Consider the following 16,011-nt stretch of genomic DNA (forward strand, 5'->3'; position numbering starts at 1 on the left):
AACAATTGAGTTTTCTTTTTTAAAAATGGGTTAGCTAAATATTTGTTTTATTCTTTGAAAACAATAATTATTTTTATTCATCAATTTAGTGGTCTTTTTGGTTTTGTTAATCTCTTTAAGTTGCAGAATTTCTATTTTGTTACTTAGTCAACATTTTTAATTTGTTCAAGTTTTTTTTTGTTTCAAGCTCAGTTGATTAGTTTTTTTCTCTTTTCTTATTGAAAATAGAGATATAAATTTCGTGATATATGCTTACATTGTTGCCATTTATTTGATAAGCAGTAGATGCTAAAAAAAACAAATCCTGCCTAATTTGCTGACTGAGCTCTAAGTTTCATAAAGGCCACAACTAAAGCCAAGTAGCCAAAACTGGATATAATTAGGAAGTATGATAGCCATAAATAACTTCAAAATTCTACAAAGACTTAAAAGAAAAACTTGATATCGAGTTTTGAGCTGTCCTCATACCTAGGAGCACCTAAACTCAAGTTTCACCTCCAATGTACATTGGCCAAGTGGTCCTTGACAATCCTCCAAAACTATAAATTGCAGAAAAAGTGTAGACCTGCATTGGTAGAGAGAGTTTCCTAATCTGGGAGTTTTTGAAATGAAATCACAAGTCTAGTTCCTATCCCTAGGATAGCTTTTTTTTTTTTTTTAAGTTGCAAAAAGTATTTTATTTTCCTAAATAAATATCACATACAAACATGGGGAAATGAGCTGCAAAAAGAGGACTAAGACACAGCTAAATAGTAAGGACTGACATTTCCTGACAGTCATGAAAATAAATGTTACTTTTCCCATAAGCTAAACCTTTCAAACTAGAGAGATCCTGGATCTTTTAAGAGAAAACATTCTGGAAAACTTAATGAATATGGCAGCATAAATGTATGCAGAACAGCCCAGCACCCCCAGAAGTTTTTCTGCAAAGTAGAAAAAGAATACAATCCTAATTGATCAAAAAACCCAAGTAGAAAATACAATAAATACCTTCATCTAGCCTATCTCCCAAAAAATATATCACTGCACTTTGGGTCCATCCCCTCTCTGTCAGGAAGTTGGTAAAATGCTGTTGATACAGTGTTTGTCATTTTATTGATCAGAATTTTTAAGACTTAAAATTGTTTTCCTATACAACATTGCTCCCTTTGCATAAATTGTTTTGCTGGTTCTGCTCATATCCTTCTATATCAATTCATACTGTTCAAAATTCTCTTAGTTTATTTCACAATTCCTCATAGCTCAGTAATATTCTATTATATCTAAATATGATAATTCATGAATTTCCCAGTTCAGAAATTCAAGGCATCTCTTCCTTCTACCCTTAGATTTGTTCATTGCTATCTTCCCTTCAGGATCAGGAAATTTGTTTTCCTGTAACTATTCTTTCCCCAGGATTAAACTCGGTCTTGATCCCCTCTCCTGTTCCCGCTTGTTTCCCTCTTGAGTTTATTGTGTTATCCCATTGTTTGTTGTTTGTTTCTACTGTCCCACCATTTGTATGGTTCTTTGTGTATGAGACCAACCCTCTGTGGTTCATTTTGCCCACTCCCTCCATTTTTAGATTTTCTTATAACACAACCCAAATGTAAGAAATTGCATGTTTCCATCCTCTTCCCCCTTTCTTTAGGCCTCCCCCTTTTCTTTCTCCTCTTCAAACCCTCAGAACAGAACCAACTCATCCCCAGCACGTTTTATTTGACTACCTTTTGAAAACATTAATTTTTTGAAGGAGCATTTGTTTCTTCTTCTCATGTTAGCATAATTATTTAAAAATTAAAAACAACACAAAAAACAATAAATATAAAACTTTAGAATCTTCTTAGTTCTGGTATTTTTTATTTCAAAGTTCTGAGTTCCAGCCTTTTTATCAGAAATGCTGAAAGTTCTTTTCCATGAAAAATCTATTTTTTTCCTCTTGTAGGATGTTATTCAACTTTGTAAGGCAAATTTTGGGGTTTTTACTTGCCTCTTTTGTATTTGTGAAATGCAGTGGTACCTGGGTACTCATTGTTAATTGGTTCCAGAAGGCAACCTAACCATTGTTCCCTACCCAATTCCCCAAAAGGGGAAGTGGGACTTCCAGTTGCAGAGAAATAAGCCAGAGTCTAACTAGACTCATCACTTCTTGGCCCAACTCGCTTTGTTTCCCCCCCCCCCTTTTTTTTTTTTTTTTTTTTTTTTTTTTAATAATAGCTTTTTATTGACAGAACCCATGCCAGGGTAATTTTTTACAACATTTTCCCTTGCACTCACTTCTATTCCGATTTTTCCCCTCTCCCTTCACCCCCTCCCCCAGATGGCAAGCAGTTCTATATATGTTAAATATGTCGCAGTATATCCTAGATACAATATATGTGTGCAGAACCGAACAGTTCTATTGTTGCACAGGGAGAATTGGATTCAGAAGGTATAAATAACCGGGGAAGAAAAACAAAAATTAAGCTTTTTATTTTCAAAATATATGCAGATAGTTTTCCACATTCATCCTTGAAAAATTTGCTTTCCAATATTTTTTTTTCCCCTTTCCTCATCCCCTCCCTTAGATGGTAAACTAATATATGTTAAATGTGTAATTCTTCTATACATATTTCCATATTTATGCTGCACAAGAAAAATCCCAACTCACTTTTTGAGAGGATCTACTACCTATATACTCTCCCCCAATCCCACATTATCCAAGTTTACTTGGGGAAGGGAGATACCTGGATGTGGAAATAAAAGCTATGGTCCCATGCCCTCCATTACCAGGGGCTTGGCCATTGCCTAGAGCTCAGGGCTGCCAGGAGTTCCAAGTCCTCCACCTGAGTTTTCACTACTGTCACTTCTACTCAAAATTTTTTTCTCCTCAGAATGCTTCAAATACTAAACTTGACAAGTTTTGAACCAAATGAGTGCCAAGATATCACTGTATTATGTTCCATTATATTCTCTCATGTAGTATAAAAGCTTCCAAGTCTTGTATGACCAGACTACTGCCTTAGGTACTTGAATAGATTCTATCAGCATTTTTTGTAGTATGTTTTCTTTGACGTAGAAGTTCTCTTTTTTATTTATCACATTATTGGTACTTTTCCTTATGTAGTTCTTATCATGAGATGATCAGTAGATTATTTTTGCTTTGTCTTTGCCCTCTGAATCGAATAAATATTGACAATTTTCATTTAAGATTTTAAAAATATAATGTCTTATGATTTTAAGTGGTTTTTAGGGAATTCAATCATTTTGAAATTATTTGTTATTGACTTATTTTCCAAGTCAATTAGCTTTGATACTAGATGTTTTATATTTCCTTCTATACTTTCAATCTTTTGGTTTTATTCCAGCATTTTCATAGTGTTAATGATTTCTACTTCATCTATTCTAGATTTCAGAATTTTTTTTCAGCAAAGTTTACTACTTTCTGTTGTGTGCTATTTGTTCTGCTTCCAATTCTTTATTCCAGAGTTTTCATTTCATCTTTTAAAATGTTTTATGTTATATTTGCTGTGTATTCATTAGTCGTTTAAAAGAAAAAAAATCTTTGGAGTCAGAGTGAAGGCAGGAACTTGCCAAGTTTTCCCTCAGACTGTCCAAATACGCTAAACAAATATCAGAGCATCAGAAAGTAAAGATGGAGGGGAACAATTTTCCAGCCGAGGGCATCTGGGAAGCTTGGCAGGAGGAGTCTGTTTCTGGATAAGTCTGGAGTGCAATGGGGTTGCAGATCTGTGCCAGCAAACCTGGGTTTCCTTCTCCCTCCAAAAGAAAAATAGGAAAAGGCAGTAGGACCTCAGAATCTGCAGGTAGTGGAGGCAATCTTCAGACTTCTCAGTCCACAAAGGCCAAGAACAACTAGGTAGGAAAGGTTTGGCCCACTAGGGTGTGAAGGGAGCTGTGGCAATGACCACAACAGCAACTTCCAGAGATCAAAGGTCCATGCAGGAGGGGCAGGACAGCTGGTCTGAGGGAGAATGTAGGGGGCCTCTTTGCTGGCACCAAAGCTTTGTTGCTTTGCCCATACTCAGGTCGGGGTGGCAGTCACAAGAAATGTTCCTAGAAGGAAATCTGAAAACAGCGGCGCAAAAATCCCTAAAGCTTGGGACATTGCACCCTCCACCCTGGAAACAGCCTTACTTTAACAAAGAGTTAAAATACAAGTAATAGACTGGGGAAATGAATAATCAATATAAAAAGACTGATAGTAGAAAGTTACTATAGTGACAGGATCAAAATACACATTTAGAAGACAAAAGTCAAAGCTCCCACATCCAAAGCCTCCAAGAAAAATAAGATTTGTCTGAGGCTATGAAAGAGCTCAAAAGAGATTTTTAAAATCAAGAAAGGCAGAAGGCCACAGCCAGATGGTGCAGTGATGAGCACCAGTTCTGAAGTAGTCAGGAGGACCCGAGTTCAAATTTGGTCTCAGACACTTAATACTTCCTACCTGTGTGACCCTTGGCAAACCATTTAACCCCAGTTGCCTCAGGAGGGAAAAAAAGGTAGAGGAAAAATTGGAGGAGAATTGAGAGTGATGCAAAAGGAAATACAAAAAGCTAATGAGAAGATAGGCCTTAAAAAATAAAATTGGACTATGGGAAATAATTACTTGAAAATTAGAATTGGACAAATAGGAGCTAATGGCTTTAGGAGAAATCTAGATATAATAAATCCAAACGAATGAAAAACAACAAAAAGTTGAAATATCTCATTGAAAAAACATCTAATCTGGAAAATAGATCTGGAGGAAATAATTTTAAAATTATTGGCCTACTTGAAAGCTATGATCAAAAAAGAATCTGGACATCATTTTTCAAGAAATTATCAAGGAAAGCTGTCCTAATTTTCTAGAACCAGAGAATAAAAGAGATTGAAAGAATCCATCATCATCTCCTGAAAGATCCCAAAATAAAAGTTCCCAGAAATATTATTGCCAAATTTTAAAACTTCCAGGTCGAGGAGAAAATATTGCAAGTATTCGGAGGGAAAAACAGTTTAAATATAGTAAAGCCACAGTCAGGATAACACAAGGATTTAGCAACTTCTACATTAAAGGATTGAAGGGCATGGAATATGGTATTTTGGAGAGCAGTGGAGATAGGATGACAACCAAGAATCACCTACCCACCAAAACTGGGCGGGGTTGGGAAGTGAACATTCAGTGAAATTGAGGATTTTCAAGCATTTGTGATGAGAAGACTAGAATTGAATAGAAAGTTTGATTTTCAACTATAGGACTCGGGAGAAATATATGAAGGTATATGAAAGAGAAATTATAAGGGAGTTGTTTACATTCCTACATGGGAAGATGATACTTGTAACTCATAAGACTTTTTCATTATTATGGCAATTGGGAGTATATATAGACAGGGCACAGATGTGAGATAAGAAAGGGATGATATCTTAAAAATAAAATCAAGAAGTGAGAGAAGAATGTGCTAAGGGAAGGGTGGAGTGGTGTAAATTATGTCATAAAAGAGGCAAGAAAAAGCTTTTCTGATGGAGGGAAAGTGGGGAAGGAGAGTGTGTGAACCTTACTCTTATCAGAATTGGTTCAAAGAGGAATTAACATTCCCATTCAATATGAGTATAAAAATCTGTCTTACCCTGCAAGAAAGTAGGGGGTAAGGTGATAGAAGAAAAGACATATTGGAAGAGTGAGTCAGAAGTAAAAGACTTGAAGAGGGACAAGGTGTAAAAAGAAAAAATAGAAAAAGTGAGGGATATAGCAAAAGTAATTAAAAAAAAAAAAAGACTTAAAGCAAGTTTCTCTTGAAGGCCTCATTTCTCAAATGTAATTTGTAAAAAATAAATAAAAGCCATTCCCCAATTGATAAATGATCAGAAGCTATCATCTATGTCCAAGGTGTTATAAAATCATACATATCCTTTGTCCTAACCAATACCACTATTAGGCATAAATACAAAAGAGATTTTTATATAGAGGGAAAAGAACTTATATGTATAAAAATATTTTTTCTCAGAGTGAAGAATTGAGGGGATTTCTGTCAATTGGGGAATGGCTGAATAAATTGTGGTATAGGATTAGGAAGGAATATTGTTGTTCTATAAGAAATGAGAAGCAGGATGTTATCAGAAAAACCTGGTAAGTCTTCCAAGAACTCAAATAAAGTGAAATGTATTGTGTACATAGTAACAGCAAAGTTGTGGGCTTGATCAGCTGTGAATGATTTTGCTATTCTCAGCAATAAAATAATCTAAGACTACTCTGAAAGACCTTTGATGAAAAATGCTATCCATAACCAGAGAAAAAACTGATTGTGTCTGAATACATCTATGTTTTCTTTTGCAACATGACTTTTGTGGAAATGTTTTGCACAACTTCATATGGGCCTTCTCAATATGGGGAGGAGTATGGAAAGGAAAGAAAATCTGGAACTCAATATTTTAAAAGCAAATGTAAAAAAAAAAAATTATTTTACATGTAACTGGGGGAAATAAAAAATACTTAAAAATAAAAAAAAAATCTTTGCAGTTGTTACAGAGTTGCATGTTCCTTATTTTGGAGAATATCCAGATTTGTAATATTTTGCTCACTAGTCACTTTTTCCCTTGACTTAAATATTTCTCCATTTTTATTTTTGAATTGGAGTTTTGTCAAAACCAGGCTACACTCCTTAATGTGCTTTTAAGTAGGTTGGATGACCTTGCTTGGCTTACTACCCTGGGCCGCCTGGATTCCTATACTGACCTCTATCATTTCCCAAAGCTATGTGCCCTGAAATTTTGAAATCCTTGTGACTAAGGAAGAATTAGGTCTGTGATGTCCCAGTCTGATTGCTATAGCATCACTCTGGCTCTTGGTTGCTGCCTGCTGCCCTTTCTAGGGCTTCTTTCATTCCTACCCTAATGTTTTTGACCATCTGTTCTTGCTTCCACAAAACAGAACTTTTCAAGCTACATATCCCCAGTTTTGTTTTGTTTTTTTAATCACACTAGGAGACTATCCTGTACTACCACTGACTTTCTAGCAGTCCTTTTCATTATTGCTCTAAAGCTTTTAGTTGGATTCTTTACAATTCAAGGGTGGAAAGTGTTACTTAATATAGTTTTTCAATGGCTTTCTTGATCCTTTTTCAGTCTGATGCAAACTTTAGATATGTAGGAGCTAGATAATTTACCTTCCTTTTAGGCAGCTATTTTTGCAAGAAATCCAAGCACAATTCTCTTTTACTCCATTCCTCAGTAAACTGGGTAATGGGATAAAGAACAGGAAAAAGTATAAAAGAATAGTGGGGAATGAAATACCCATTTAACAGTTATAAATATGAATGTCCATAAAATGGGAGAGGATAGCAAAACAGAACAGAAAAGCACAACACAAAATTATGTTTCTTATAAGAAAGACATTTAAAGATAAAAGATGTATGGCTTTTGGGTTTTTTCTTTTTTAAGGTGGGCTTGGAGCAAAATCTTCAAAAGAACTAAGGAAGTGGGAATGAGGGAACAGGGGAAGAGGTGACAAGTACAATCTCAAACAAGGCAACAATAAAAACAGCTTTAAGACAAACAGAAAACTACATTATTCTTAAAAAAGTAATATCAGTACTTAATATATATTCACTAAATGGCAGCATTGTAAATATTTAAAAGAAATGTTAATACATATTAGAGAAAAAATAGTAAAACTATAGTAGTTGGAGACCTTATTCTACCCCTTTTAGATTTAGACATCTAATAAAAAATTTAAAAAAATAAAAAGGCCTGAACAGAATTTTAGTTAAGATATGACAGATCTCTGGAAATTATAGAATAGAAATCAAAAGTATGCATATCATGCATGAAATTTTTGCTAAAATTAAACATTAATTTGCATATAAAAACTTCACAAAGAAATGGAGAAAAACAAAGATATTATACATAACCTTTGTTAACCACAAGACAATATATAATACATAATGTTATAAAGTTTATTTTTAATAAGGAGCTTTTGAAAAAGGAATAAAAATTCATTGGAGACTTATTTAATCCTGAAGTAGTAGCATATGGAGGAACAAACCATAGATAGGCTACTATCATCAAATAAGATGAAAAAAAGTATATATATTTATGTGTCTGTGTGTGCATGTGTATACTTTATTATCTTCAGGTAAAATCAATTCATGAAGATATAAAAACCCCCAAGGAAATTCCATAGAACTTGAAAAAACTCCCTTCTGAAACCACAGAAAGCTTTTATTTTTTTTTCTTTGTACAAAACATCTATAGCTGGATTTTAGGTCAATCCACTTTGAATCAAAATTACTTCAAACTACCCAGGGTTTCTTCACCAGTGTCATGGCTCATAATATGGTTCCCATTATATTTGTATCAATAGCTGGAATCTTGAAAACCCCTCAGAAGAAACCCAGTATAACCTTTATGAGCCTCTATATGTGTATGTTATTCATTATTGGAGTAAAATACGTAAACAAAAGACTGTAGTTTATTGCCATTTTGTCTGAATGGCTCTCATTTGAGAAAAAGTTGGTTCAAGCTAAAACAATGAAATGTTAAAATTAGAAACCAAAATATTTAAAAACAATTATCTCATTAGGACAATTATCTATTAATCTGAAAGATATTAGTTCATGTTAAGTTGTTGCCAAAATTACAATCCTAAAAATTCCCAATGAAATAACTTTAGAAAAAAAAGAGATCGACAACTAGAAATCTAGTAATTTCCTTATATACTCTGAAGACCACATGTTTACTCCCATTTGGTTGCCACTGTTTTCCAGCAATAGAATAGATCTATTTCAAATGAAAGTAATGAAAGTTTTTTCCCTAGGAACCAAGATACTTAAATCTAGTACTCATTCAGGGACAAAGTGTCAATATCCAATTGAGTGTTCCAGTTCATATTAGACTAATTGTCAAAAGTTAGAATACTGAAAACCCTGAAGAAGAAACCCAATATAATGTTTTGGAACCAAAATCTGTAACTGGATATCTCTTAAATTCCTACTGAGTGAGGGAAACAATTTGCTTTCATTTGGTTATTGCTTTCAAACATTAGAATAGCTCTATTTCAGGCCAAGGCAACTGAACACTTTCTCCTAGAAACTAAAATTTATATTCCCTTAGACAAGGACATTGATCCAAAATCCAATTAAGAATTCCACTTTGTATAAAATTGCTGTTAGTTATCTAAAATTAAAAAAAACTAAAACCTAAGAAATACTCTCTGTAGTATTGAAAAAGCAAAGAAAAAAAAAATTTAAGGGCCTAGAGCCTTGATTTAAAATATTGTCTAATACTTTGTACCAATTTTATTTCCATTTATCTAATAAGAGAGTTCAATTTCACCCTAAGGTGATGGAGGTTAATTATTAGAAACCAGCATATTTAGATATAATTGCACAAAGTCATTTATCTAATATCTACTTCAGATTTTGGTTCACATGGAATTATGGTATCCCAAATAGGAGACACCCAAAATATGTCTTTAGGAAAATAATGTGCAACTAAAAATCTTTTAGATTCCTTGACAATGTGATCTAAAGACCATCTAGCTGCATTTGATTTCCATTTCAGCAAAAATATAGTCTTTAAAGAAGCCTATAAGGAGTAAAGTAAAATCTATTGTTTCAAGTTAACACTCAAAAAGGTAGGAGTGGCAAACATGTGTCAGATAAAATAATAGTTTTTTTAAAAAGCTTATTAAAAGAGAGAAACTATGCTATTGATCAAATGAGATATTTATAAAACACTTTTGTAAACTATGTAAATGCTAGCTAATGCTAGAAAGGCAACTATGTAGAACAGTAGATAGGATGCTAAGCCTTGGACACTTAACTAGCTGCATAGTCTCATAGTATGTCATTTAACCTCCATGTCCTCAGTTTTTGTAAGTATAAAAGAGGAATAAGAATAATAGTACTTGGCCTTGAAATTAGGCATTGATGCACACCTAACACCGTATACCAAAATAAAGTTGAAATGAGTTCATGATTTAGACATAAAAAGTGATAGTATAAGCAAATTAGAAGAACAAAGGATAGTTTATCTCTCAGATCTGTGGAGAAGAAATGAATTTGTGGCCAAAGAAGAACTGTAGTACATTATGGAATGCAAAATGAATAATTTTGATTATGTCAAGTTTAAAAAGTTTTCTACAAACAAAATACAGACAAGATTAGAAGGGAGGCAATATGGAGAGACTTACACGAACTGATGCTGAGTGAAACGAGCAGGGCCAAGAGATTATCATATACTTCAACAATAATACTAGATGATGACCAGTTGTGATGGACCAGGCCATCCTCAGCAATGAGATCAACCAAATCATTTCCAATGGAGCAGTAATGAACTGAACCAGCTACGCCCAGAGAAAGAACTCTGGGAGATGACAAAAAACCATTACATTGAATTCCCAATCCTTCTATTTTTGCCCACCTGAATTTTGGATTTCCTTCACAAGCTAATTGTACAATATTTTAGAGTCTGATTCTATTTGTACAGCAAAATAACGGTTTGGTCATGAATACTTATTGCATATCTAATTTATATTTTAATATATTTAACATCTACTGGTCATCCTGACATCTGGGGAAGGGGGTGGGAGGTAAGAGAGGAAAAATTGGAACAAGAGGTTTGGCAATTGTTAATGCTGTAAAGTTACCCATACATACAACCTATAAATAAAAGGCTATTAAATAAAAAAGAAGGGAGGCAATAAACTGGGGGAAAAATTTACATACAAGAGTTCTGATAAAGGCTTCATTTCTTTTTTTTTATTTTTTAAAAGTTTTTTATTATAGCTTTTTATTGACAAAACATATGCATGGGTAATTTTTCAACACTGACCCTTGCAAAACTTTCCATTCCAACTTTTTCCCTCCTTCCCCTCATTCCCTTCCCTAGATGGCAGGTAGTCCCATAAATGTATACAATATTTGTATACATATTTATACAGTTGTCTTGCTACACAAGAAAAATAGGATTTAGAAAGAAGGTAAAAATAACCTGGGAAGAAAAACAAAAATGTAAGCAAACAATAACAGAAAGAGTATAAATGTATGTTGTGGTCCATACTCACTTCCCAGTGTTCTTTCGCTGGGTGTAGCTGGTACTGTTCACCACTGAACAATTGGAACTGAATTAGATCTTCTTATTGCCAAAGATAGCTACTTTCATCAGAACTGATCCTCATATAGTATTGTTGTGTCTAATGACATTCTGGTTCTGCTCATTTCACTTAGCATCAGTTCACGTAAGTCTCTTTGGGCCTCTCTGAAATCATCCTGTTGGTCATTTCATAATATTCAAATAGAATAATATTTCATAACATTCATATACCACAATTTATTCAGCCATTCTCCAACTGATGGACATCCACTCAGTTTCTAGTTTCTAGCCACCACAAAAAGGGCTGCCACAAACATTTTTGCATGTTTCCAAAATATATAGAGAATTGACTCAAATTTATAAGAAATCAAACCATTGTCCAATTGATAAATGGTCAATGGATATGAACAAACAATTTTCAGATGACATTAAATCCATCTATAGTCATATGAAAAGGTGCTCTAAATCACTATTAATTGGAGAAATGCAAATTTCTCTGAGGCATCACCTTTCAGATTGGCTAAAATGACAAGAAAAGATGATGATGACTATTGGAGGGGATGTGGGAAAACTGGGACACTAATTCATTGTTGGTAGAGTTGTGAACTGATTTAACCATTCTGGAAAGTTTTTTGTCTCAACCCCAGAAATCTTGCTAAGGAACAAACACCTGCACAAAAACACCTTAAGCATAAATTACAGCAGGTGTGCTGGTTTTACAGTGGCACAGATGATAGAGAAGGATCCGAGAACTAGAAGGTGGGCACCTGGGTAACTTTTAGCCTGGGGCTGAGGGTATGCTTATATTTTGGCAAATGGAAAAACCATGTGCATACCAGAAAAACATCTGATTGCATTGATGTCCAGAAAGTTTCAGGAGCTGAATCTGCAGAAGAGATCAGAGAGTCCTCTGTGCCACAAGAGAGTACAGCATCTAAAAACCATGGTTGCTCTGGTAGCATTTCTGGCAATGCTTTAACTGTTGTTCAACATTGAACATTGATCCTGAATACTTTGAAAGGAAAATTTACAAAAAGCTTGCTTCAGATATTGATGCCATTAGTTAACAAGATCTGACTCCTGATTAGACAGCACAAAATATCATTATGTATTTGTATCTGCTTAGCATTGGCTTATACCTGTGATGCATATTTTTGTATTATTTATGCTGTGCTCCCCTGTTATGGGCCAGAACTCTGAACTTGAAACAAGGAGCTAAGTCAGTGGAATTGATAGAGATGATAGTTATCTAATTTAGCATGGTTCAGTATGATTGATTTAATCCTACGAGGAGATGTTATGGGCCAGAACTTGAAACAAGGTACTAAGTGGAATTGAGGAGACAATGGCTAAATCTAGTTTAGTATTGATTTAATCCTAGAACAAATAATGGTTTCCTAGTGATAAAATGATTGGTTTATACTCAATGTGGGACATATAAGCTAGGAACCTCAGCCAGGATTCAGTTGGGGAGATTCAGAAGCCAGAGAAGGCAGGCAGGAACTCAAGCTCTCGGGACCAAGGCCAGACCGAAATGAAGGCTGCTCCAGAAACCCCAAGAAAACCCCAAGAAGAGAACATTACATTTCAGAGAAGAATATTACACTCCCCTATGTCTCAGTCTTGTGTGATTGCTACTTGCAGCTACCACTGTTCACTTGATGACCTTAAAATAAAAATAAGGGGGAGGGAGGTATGTAGAGGACTTGAACAGAATCTAAGTTGCGTCCACGTCAGAGCTTACAACTGTCCTGTTTCCTTGAGAAGCAGGCTCAGGGTTCAGCATATTCTCCATGAGACCCTACCACAATATTCCAAGTCACTAAGGAAGTGAGGCAAAGAGGTGCTGGCATTGTTCCCATGGGTCAGATTACAGGTGTTTTTGTTTGTTTGTTTTTATCTCATGCTCTATATAAAGCTGAGCTAGCTATGGAATAAATGGTTTTATTTTTTATTTTCTACCTGACCCATGCTTTAGTCAGGTTATCCTCCAGCCTGTCTATCCCTAGGCTCAACTTCTTTGCAGCTGGGCTAATCCACCTGCAACAATCAATAAAAGGGTGTTTACCATAAAAATAAAAAGGATTCATGCTTAAAAGGAGACTAAATACTTTTAAAAATTGGTTGATCAAAATTTAAAAATCAAAAACTAGTTAATTATATTTAAAAATTATATGGTAAAATATGCCAAAATTTTGGGGATACAATCCTTAAGGGAAATTTTTAATCTCTAAATACTTTCATAATAAAAAAGAAAAAACATAGTAATGAATTGAGCATTGCTTTATGTGCTTCATAGCATGGGTTAAAGTAAGTACCTGGATTCAGCATTTCTAGAAAATTGGTACTCAGGAAAATGATATAATTATAAGTTTTACTGTTATGCAGCATAGCAAGCAGTCAAAATAAACCATATACACACAGTGTGACAGTAGACATAGGCAGGTTTGTCTCTACATGTAAGAAACTCACTCCAGCTTGAAAGGGAAGAAGATACGCTGTGCTGTAAGAAAACACATTTAGAGTTGAGGTTCAGCAGCAAGAATATATACCCAGAAAATTGGAAATTAGTATGCCATAAACTAGGCATTGACCCACACTTAACATCATACACCAAGATAAGGTCAAATTGGGTTCATGACCTAGGCCTCATCTAATAAATAAATTAGAAGAACATAGGATAGTTTACCTCTCAAACCTGTGAAAGAGGAAGGAATTCATGACTAAAGAAGAGCTAGAGATTATTGATCACACAATAGAAAATTTTATTATGTCAAATTGAAAAGTTTTTGTATAGACAGAATTAATGCAGACAAGATTAGAAGGGAAACAATAAACTGGGAAAACATTTTTACAGTCAAAGATTCTGATAAAGGCCTCAATTCCAAAATATATAGAGAATTGACTCTAATTTATAAGAAATCAAGCCATTCTTCAATTGATAAATGGTCAAAGAATATGAACAGACAATTCTCATACGAAGAAATTGAAACTATTTCTAGCCATACAAAAAGATGCTCCAAGTCATTATTAATCAGAGAAATGCAAATTAAGACAACTCTGACATAACACTACACACCTGTCAGATTGGCTAGAATGACAGGGAAAGATAATGTGGAATGCTGGAGGGGATGTGGGAAAACTGAGACACTGATACTTTGTTGGTGGAATTGTGAATATATTCAACCATTCTGGAGAGCATTTTGGAACTATGCTCAAAAAGTTATCAAACTGTGCATACCCTTTGATCCAGCAGTGTTACTACTGGGCTTATATCCCAAAGAGATCTTAAAGAAGGGAAAGGTACCTGTATGTGCAAGAATGTTTGTAGCAGCCCTCTTTGTAGTGGCCAGAAACTGGAAACTGAGTGGATGCCCATCAGTTGGAGAATGGTTGAATAAGTTGTGGTATATGAATGTTATGGAATATTATTCTTGTGTAAGAAATGACCAGCAGGATGATTTCAGAGATCAGGAGAGAGTTACATGAAGTGATGCTAAGTGAAATGAGCAGAACCAGGAATGGAGGACTTACTTTACAGAGAAAAGCATATCCCTTAGGTGCACAGATGGTACCTGAAGTCAGGTTCTGTAGCACTCTCCTGGTTGCTTGTCCCTATGGATGATTGTAGTCACATAACATTCTATCAATTGGAATGTTAGTTTTCAGGAGGTTATGAAGACGCTTCAAAGAAAGTGTTGTAGAAGCATTTTGGGTGAGCTTGCCAGGATAATCCAGAATTGGGTTCCCTACAGTTACCCTCTGGGGAGGTGCATAATCATAAGTGCACCTGGCCTATGACCCATCTGTGTAGCTGGTGCAATTTCCTCCTTCACCTGGAAGATGATCGTCTGAAAGCCAGTATGGCTTCAGAGAAAACCAAGAAGTAATTGATAAGATGTTTGCTGCCTGACAACTCCAGAAGTGCCAGAAGCAGAACTAAGGTCCATAAAAAATATTCATTGATCTAACAAAGGTCTTCAATACTGTCAGAATCATAGTAGTACAAAGAAAACAGATGTGCATTTGTAAAGACCTTTCCACCCCAAATATTTGCATGGACTATTTGTACCCAACCTTCGGAGGACTTCACCTTTGGTGAAGGAGGACTCTGGCAAGAATCTTGCTAGCAGTTACTAAGAAAGAGATCAATTGTAATTGTTATAGGACAATCTATTTCCTTTACCTTTGTAAAGACAATGGAAGCATCCTTGAACTCCTGGGATTTAACCTCTTCTTGCCATATAATCCAGAAAATTTCAGTCAGCTTTTGTATAAACGTTGGACCCTCTTCCTTGTAAATATCAATTGGAATAAAATCAGCACCAGTTGTTTTGTCACACAAAAGGAGCCTAACGGCATTCAACACCTCTTCTTCAGGTGGAAATTTAACTAGAGAGGAATTGACTTCCACTAAGCTGTAAGGTCAGTGGTTTCAATATTGGTTTGAAGATGGTCTGTTGAGAACACAATGAAAGTGTTTGGCTCATCTCTCTAGGATCATGTCCTAATCAATGTAGCTCTACCAGCACTGAGTCATTCAGATGCAGCAGAGGGCTTTGGCCCATAAATATCCTTTAGAGAAACATAAAAGCACTTTGAATTGTTATTATTAAGATAAAGCTGAATTTCATCTGTCTTATTACTAAATCAAGAATCCTGTTATCTCTCTAAGCTTTGCTTACACTTTACTTTTGATGGAATTAAATACTTCCTTCTTAGAGATGGATGGACTATTCTGCTGTTAAATCCTGTGGAGTTCTCATTTTTCATTTAGCAGCTTCTGGATTTCTCCAACATTTTCATCAAACCAATCTTGATGTTTGCAAATGTTCTGACCCAGTTGAGTAAATGTGCTGCTGTACACCAAATTATCAGTCTATTGATGCCCATGTGGTCCCTTTAGAATTCCTTTCTTTGTGATTCTCAACCCCTCCCCCCACCCTAGTTAATAGAATTACC

Source organism: Sarcophilus harrisii, chromosome 3 (genome assembly GCF_902635505.1).
Source record: "Sarcophilus harrisii chromosome 3, mSarHar1.11, whole genome shotgun sequence".
Taxonomy (NCBI): Eukaryota; Metazoa; Chordata; class Mammalia; order Dasyuromorphia; family Dasyuridae; genus Sarcophilus; species Sarcophilus harrisii.